The sequence below is a fragment of the Leuciscus leuciscus genome (genome assembly GCF_965113295.1).
Source record: "Leuciscus leuciscus genome assembly, contig: HAP1_SCAFFOLD_924, whole genome shotgun sequence".
Taxonomy (NCBI): Eukaryota; Metazoa; Chordata; class Actinopteri; order Cypriniformes; family Leuciscidae; genus Leuciscus; species Leuciscus leuciscus.
Window position 1 is genome coordinate 8,020 of NW_028117816.1, and position 7,015 is coordinate 15,034.

A 7,015-nucleotide genomic window follows, 5' to 3' on the forward strand; every position below is an offset into this window, starting at 1 on the left:
GATTGATTGATTGATTGATAGATAGATAGATAGATAGATAGATAGATAGATAGATAGATAGATAGATAGATAGATAGATAGATAGATAGACTAAAACCTATGTTTATACAGTTATACAATTTTTTCACAAGTCTAGAATTAGTTGATTATGGCATCATAAAAAGGGCTGAGTATAAAGCTTTTATCAGTGCAGCGTCACAAATCTACCAAGTTTTTAAAAGATCTATTATTATTTGTCTGTTTTGTAACATAAACAGGTTTTATGTGTCATTCGGCATTACAGATCTCATAAAATCAGTCTAAATCAATCAGTACAATCTCAAAACACACTTGTTCATCTGCGTATGTGTTTTGGAAAATGACAATTGCCTTTCGCTGAAAGATAGACGTCTGTCATCATGCTCTCAAGGCTAATTATTTAATTTGTTCCATAGGTGTGTTGACTAATGAAATACAGCTTATGAATAACAGTAGAACCATTTACTGTAGACCAGGCACTGAAAGGTATTCAGATTGGACAGTGCATATAATTGCAATGATTCGAATTAGGCTCTTAATGAAAGTAAGAAGCAACCAATGTTTATTTTTTATTTTTTATTATTTATTATTTATTTGATCATTATCAAAATCTGTGAGTACCTTACATACTACAATACATTGTGTGTCAATAAAAATATATTATCTTTTTTTCCCATTATTCGATAACTGTGCGATAACGATTCAACAATCTGTACAACAAAATGCAATCAGCTACTTCAGTTCCCAGAAAAATTAAAACAGAAGACAAAAGGAGTTAATGATGGAATTCAAATGAATAGAATGAACACCGGCTTTTTTTTTTTCTTTCTTTCTTTTTTATACTGTGAATGACTAACTGCAAATCATGATGTTCGTTTGATCAAGACTTAAAGTCCCGTTCACACTAAGAACGATAACAACTTTATTAGCCTCCACACCCGCAAACGATAGCGGTCTGTTTATTCTATGTAATTAGTCTGTCTGTCTAGTCTGTTTAGTCTGTCACTTTAAATGCTCGAGCTCTTTAAAGCCGGATGGATTCTGATTGGACGTCAATATTTTTATCGTTCATCAGCTGTACAAAAAAAAAAAAAAGATCCCAACAATATCGTTTCACTGTGCCTTTACAGTTGTTGTTGTGATGTGGAAAAATGCTATTCTTTTATATTTATAACAATTTTTATAACTAACTGTATCTTCATCGTTAAGGCGTGTTAACGGGACGGTAACCATAAAGATGACGATATAGTTCTAAAAATCGTTCTCAGTATTAAAGAATAGCAGAGTTCACACCAAAGCTATATTGATAACAGCAGAGAAACGGTTGGAATCACTTTCAGAACGATTTTATCCAGCTGATAAACGATAAAAACACTGACAGCCAATCAGAATCCATCCTGCTGTAACAAGCTCGAGCAAAAACTATCTTTTTCGTTATCTTTATATATCATCCTTGGTGTGAACGGGCCTTTATAGTTATCGTCATTGGTGTAAATTGCCCTCAATTGTATTAATGTATGTTCAATTGAATATGGTTTTAGATAGGCCTATGGATTAAAATAGTTTATATAGTCAGAAACCATGTTTAATCTAGTTTGGATGGAACCCACCACTGATTTTTCACTGAGCAGGAGACTTACCCATACAAAAGAGTTTGAAACAGCACTGCCTCAACACTTTCAACCCTGTCCTAAAGCTTAAGATAATGTTGCATGCTGGGTTTGTTACACAATAAACGTGAACCAGTTTAAACATTTGGAGGCAATTGCATTAAGCGTTTACATACACTTGATAATGATTGCAAAGGCTGCGGCGGTGTTTATAATATGATGTGGTGGTCAGCTAAGCCAGCAGGTAAATGACAACTGTGATGATCGTAAAAAATAAAAAAAATAAAAAAACATTGATGTTTTTTTAACCATGTCTTAGATCCAGATCCTCAGGATATGTAGTGTTCATAGCAAATCTGAAACCAAAATGGAGGTAAACTTTACAAAGACATTGGGTAAGTAAGCTAAGATAACGTCAATAGTGTTGGTGGATTCATCACAAATACACACATGTGAGTGATCATACTGTGACAAACCCATCTGTGTCCAACATCTGTAAAAGTAGTTACTATGGGAAACATGGGCACCATAGTAATAAGGTGAGGAGTGCACATGCTTGGTGGATGATGTGAAGGAAGAATTTGTAAGAATATATTTGAGTGTGAAGAGGGGCAGTAGTTTTGTAAATAGTGTACAGTGACAGTACAGACAGAATGTATATTGCATTGATTAGTGGTTGAGCCTGTAGTGTCAGTGAAATAGAATCTGCCAGGAAGAATTGGTGGAAGCTCTTAAACTGGTGCCACATAGTTGCCAGGGAATGTTCCAAAAGCTTTGGTCCTTCCAGACGTACCTGACAGGAAGAGAAAATAAATGTAATTTAAGCAAGAAAAACAGATGGCACAAATAACTACCGCTCTGCTAATACATACAAAAACAAACAAAAAATTATGTTGATTATGAGATGCACCGATGGTGGAAGTTACTGTAACGTCACAATCGGCCAATAGAGGGCAGTACGGGGAAAGTCTTTAAAAGATACATATTTCAGTTTTGTTACATGCTGTTTATGAGTAGAACTGTATATTCCGCTGTGTTATTATCTGCAACAATTTATATACACTACAATTCAAACGTTTGGGTTCAGATTTTTTGTTGTTGAAAGAAATTAAAACTTTTATTTATCAAGGAAGCGGTAAATTAAACAAAAGTGACAGTAAAGACATTTATAGGGCCATATTTTAATGATCTAAGCGCATTGTCTAAAGCGTACGGTACAAGTGCACTTAGGTCGTGTCTGAATCCACTTTTGCTAGTTTAACGACGGGAAAAATGGTTGGCGCGCCCGGCGCATGATCTAAAAGGGTTGTCCCTATTCTCTTAATGAGTAATGGGTGTGTTTTGGGCTTTACGTGCAATAAACCAATCAGAGTCTCATCTCCCATTCCCTTTAAAAGCCAGTTGCGCTGGCACCATGGCGGATTTGCTATTTACATGGCGGAATTTGATAGTGGAAAGACCGAACGAGTCTCCAGAGCGCAAATGGATCCGCTAGTGCGCGAGGTAGACCATCTACGGGACAAGCCGGATTCCACCATATCTTTATGTACACAATAATAATCTTTTACATTGTAATCCTTTTATTTTTAATATTTTGCAAGTTTGTGTGCTGCTGCGTGACCCTGTGTGTGTAATAAGTGTGTGGATTTTTAATAGATAAAATAGTAAACTGTATATCAAACTAACCATGTCTCTAACATCTAACCGTACTTCCTTTTTCAGGCCTAACATGATACCACTTTGAAACACAATGTACTAAAACATTCTGTCCTGTGTTTTTGAATGCTGTGTTGAATGCTATGTTGTGTTGCCCTACCCCTTTTACTTTGGTTGTGTGAGTGTATAAATAACACATTTGGGAATTTAAACTAGACAGATGACTAAATTTGAACCTTGTAATTAACAATGAAGTAATCATTAAAACAAAGTTTGCTTTACCAAGTAACAGAAGGGTTTGCATGTGAAGAACCAATCAAATTCATATCATTTTGTCATACCTCCCTATTCTATAAAAACTGTTGTATTCGAGTTAACTGGTGGGATTCTCAATAGAATTTGTCAGAGATCCTCCGGCCTTACTTCTTCTTTGGGGAGATTCTCTGAGAACTGCTCGAGAGATCCTCCGGCCGTGATTAAAGCATTTAAAGGACATTTGCTGAGGTCTGTTTGTCGATTATTCCTGCGCAGGAAGTAAGCTAGTTACGGGAACAGGTATTAGTACCCAGCCGATGTCGATGTGTAGACGCGCTAGGGTATAGGATTAGACTCAGCCGACGTCGATGTGTAGACCCGCTAGGGTATAGGGTTGTACTCAGCCGACGTCAATGTGTAGACGCGCTAGGGTATAGGGTTGTACTCAGCCGACGTCAATGTGTAGACGCGCTAGGGTATAGGGTTGTACTCAGCCGACGTCAATGTGTAGACGCGCTAGGGTATAGGGTTGTACTCAGCCGACGTCAATGTGTAGACGCGCTAGGGTATAGGGTTGTACTCAGCCGACGTCGATGTGTAGACGCGCTAGAGTATAAATATTATAGGCCCAGGTAGACTTAGGTCAGATGAGATAGGACTTAGTCAGGTTTAGGGAAAAATCTACGACAAGAGTGTATGCACGTTGTGGACCCGCCTATATAGGCGCATATTATAGGCGCTCTTTAAATAAAAAAAATATTGCACCATTGACTTAAGACCAGGTTTGTGTTGGTCAATGGCGCAGTCTATTTCAGTTGCCTCAAAACAGCAACGCGCCAACAATGCGCCTGAACACACCTCGTTTTCAGACCAGCACGCCCATGGGCGCACAAATGGGCGCAAATGCATTTGCTATTTAAACAACGTGGCGCAGGACGTGAACATGATAACTGCGTCGGACTGAAACTAGCAAAAAACACTTGCGTCGCGCTTGATGCTGCATTGCGCCAGGTGTGTGATAGGGCCCATAATGTTACAAAAAAATTATATTTCAAATAAATGCTGTTCTTTTGAACTTTCTATTCATCAAAGAATCCTGAAAAATTGTATCACGGTTCCATGAGCATATTAATCAGCACAAATGCTCAGCATTGATTATTATAAGAAATGCACAAAAAAAGCATATTAGAATGATTTCAGAAGATCATGTGACTTTTAATCAAATAAAAGGTGCCTTAGTGAGCATAAGAGAGTCAGCGAAAACATTACAAAATCTTACCGACCCCAAACTTTTGAACGGTAGTGTTTGTAATAATTTTGGACTGTAAATTCTGACACATATTTATATTTATATTCTTCATAATAAAATTATATAATACTGTATAATATTCTATTATTGCCAATTTCAGATTAAAAAGCACCTACAATTCTCTTCTAATACACAAAAATAATATCAATAGTTTAAAATGCTAGAACTCAATTTAGGCATTGCATTGCAAAATTATAATCAATATATAACAATCAAATATAATTGATCTATAATACAAGCGATAGTTGATATGATACAAATGTATCATGCATCCCTAGAAACTATGATTAGTCGCTTTACCTGTAAAACAGTAGCCAGAATAAGCTGTAAAGTGGAGCAGACTTCATGCTAATAGTGTAAGTCGAGTTTTCTTAAAGGACGATTACCTACAAACCAGCCGTCATCACACTTCTCTATGACCTGAACCAGGTCTCCTTCTCTCAACTCCAGCTCGTCTTTATTCTGGGGGTTATAGTTGTAAACCGCTTTATACCTGAATGCAAAGAGAAAGAGTGAATGAAAAAGAATGATATCAGTACAATATAGCTGGATTTGTGTACAGTTTTTTTGCACATATTTGAAGGAACAGTTCGCCCAGAAATTAACATCCTGTCATGTTTTACTCAACAAACTATGACTTTCTTTCACAAAGTTGGTGAGTAAATAACAAGGAAATTGACTTAATTCTCCCTTTAATCAATCATAAAACTAACTATGATAATAAATGTAAATGATATATCTATGTCTGCTTGAATTAGGTTAGAAGTAGTGAATAATGTACTCACAGTTGTTGTGAATGACCCTTGTTCACAGGAGACCGTGATGTGGAGGGAATCTTAATCTGTGCGTTGGGCTGTGGAGATTGTGTTCTGGTCCCATCCTAAAAATAATTGTTAAAATTTAGTTTTGTTTTACTATAAAATATCTGTTTTCTATTTTAATATATTCTAAAAACATATTGATTCCTGTGATAGAAAAGCTAAATTTTCAACTCTTCAGTGTCACATGATCCTTCCTTCTAATATGCTGATTTGGTGCTTAAGAAACATTTCTTCTTATTATACAGCCTTTAATTGGTAATGTTATGCAGCACGCATGGCGATAACGCAGAGTTAACAAACAAATTTATTCCAAGTAATAAATACGCAGGAGATGTCCAGGGAAACACAGGCAAAAAAAACAAACCACATAAACTGAAACGACAACCGACAAGGGACTGAACAAGTGATCAGAGATGAGTTTTAAGAGGTACAAGGTAATGAGTTTTTTTTTCCTGTCACCTTTTGGATGTAGTAAAATACCCAGAGATGTAGCAGAACATTTCTGGGACATGATTGCGTTTTATTCTGTCACTGGCCATAATTCTAAACCTTGAGATCAGGATTAGGCATAAAATAATGTCATAGCCTACATGTGAAAATCGGCTGAGAATTGAACAAACAGATGTGACCTGTCTCAGTGGAAGACAGGAATCATGTTTTTGTAATTAAGGGATAATACAAGAGTCCTTCACCTTACAAATTGTTGTCGAAAGCAAAAATGCTATGAAATGCACATCATATTTTGCTAAAAAGTGTGACATTCTAGAGCAAAGCAGTGAGTGATTGCTGAGAAACACTGCAAATCAACTAGGGGGCGTATCTGCTCATGATGGAGAGAAAGTGAGAGAGCGGGATATTTGTGGAAAGAGAGATGGCTGAGATATTACCAAAGAAGACAATGTCAGAGGAATATAATTGGGAAAGGAAGGGTTACGATATTGGAAAAGCTTTCCAGCGCTGGAGCGACATTAGAGAGCAGAAAGGTTGCTTGTTTCTGCTCGATACTAGAGTAACATTGGCTGTTTCTAATTATGCGTTCTCATACTATGTCATCATCAACCGTCGAAGTTCAATTCCAGTTCTCAAGAACGCAAGTACAGAGGATGCATGAAAGTGCCCGGATGTGTTCTTGATATCGAGGATGCATCGAATACAGACTTGAGAGAATCGAACCATTAGAAAGCCTGCAGTATTTTTATTGGCATAATAAAAAAGAATCTGACGAAGCATAGGTTACACATAAACGACTTATTTTCATAAATATACGTGGTAAAATAAAAAAAGATATACAATTATATGCAAACAATGTCTATAGTAATATGAAATTTTTTTTTTTATTAGATTAT

General features: G+C 36.5%; 1 long non-coding RNA gene across 1 annotated transcript; it reads right to left on the reverse strand.

Moving 5' to 3' along the window:
- Positions 1-579: 579 nt before the first annotated feature.
- Positions 580-5,965, reverse strand: LOC309492076. The gene is made up of 3 exons (XR_014203426.1): positions 5,634-5,965; positions 5,235-5,341; positions 580-2,421 (listed from the first exon to the last, which is right to left on the reverse strand). It is a non-coding gene; the product is annotated as an uncharacterized lncRNA (long non-coding RNA).
- Between the last annotated feature and the right edge of the window lie 1,050 nt (positions 5,966-7,015).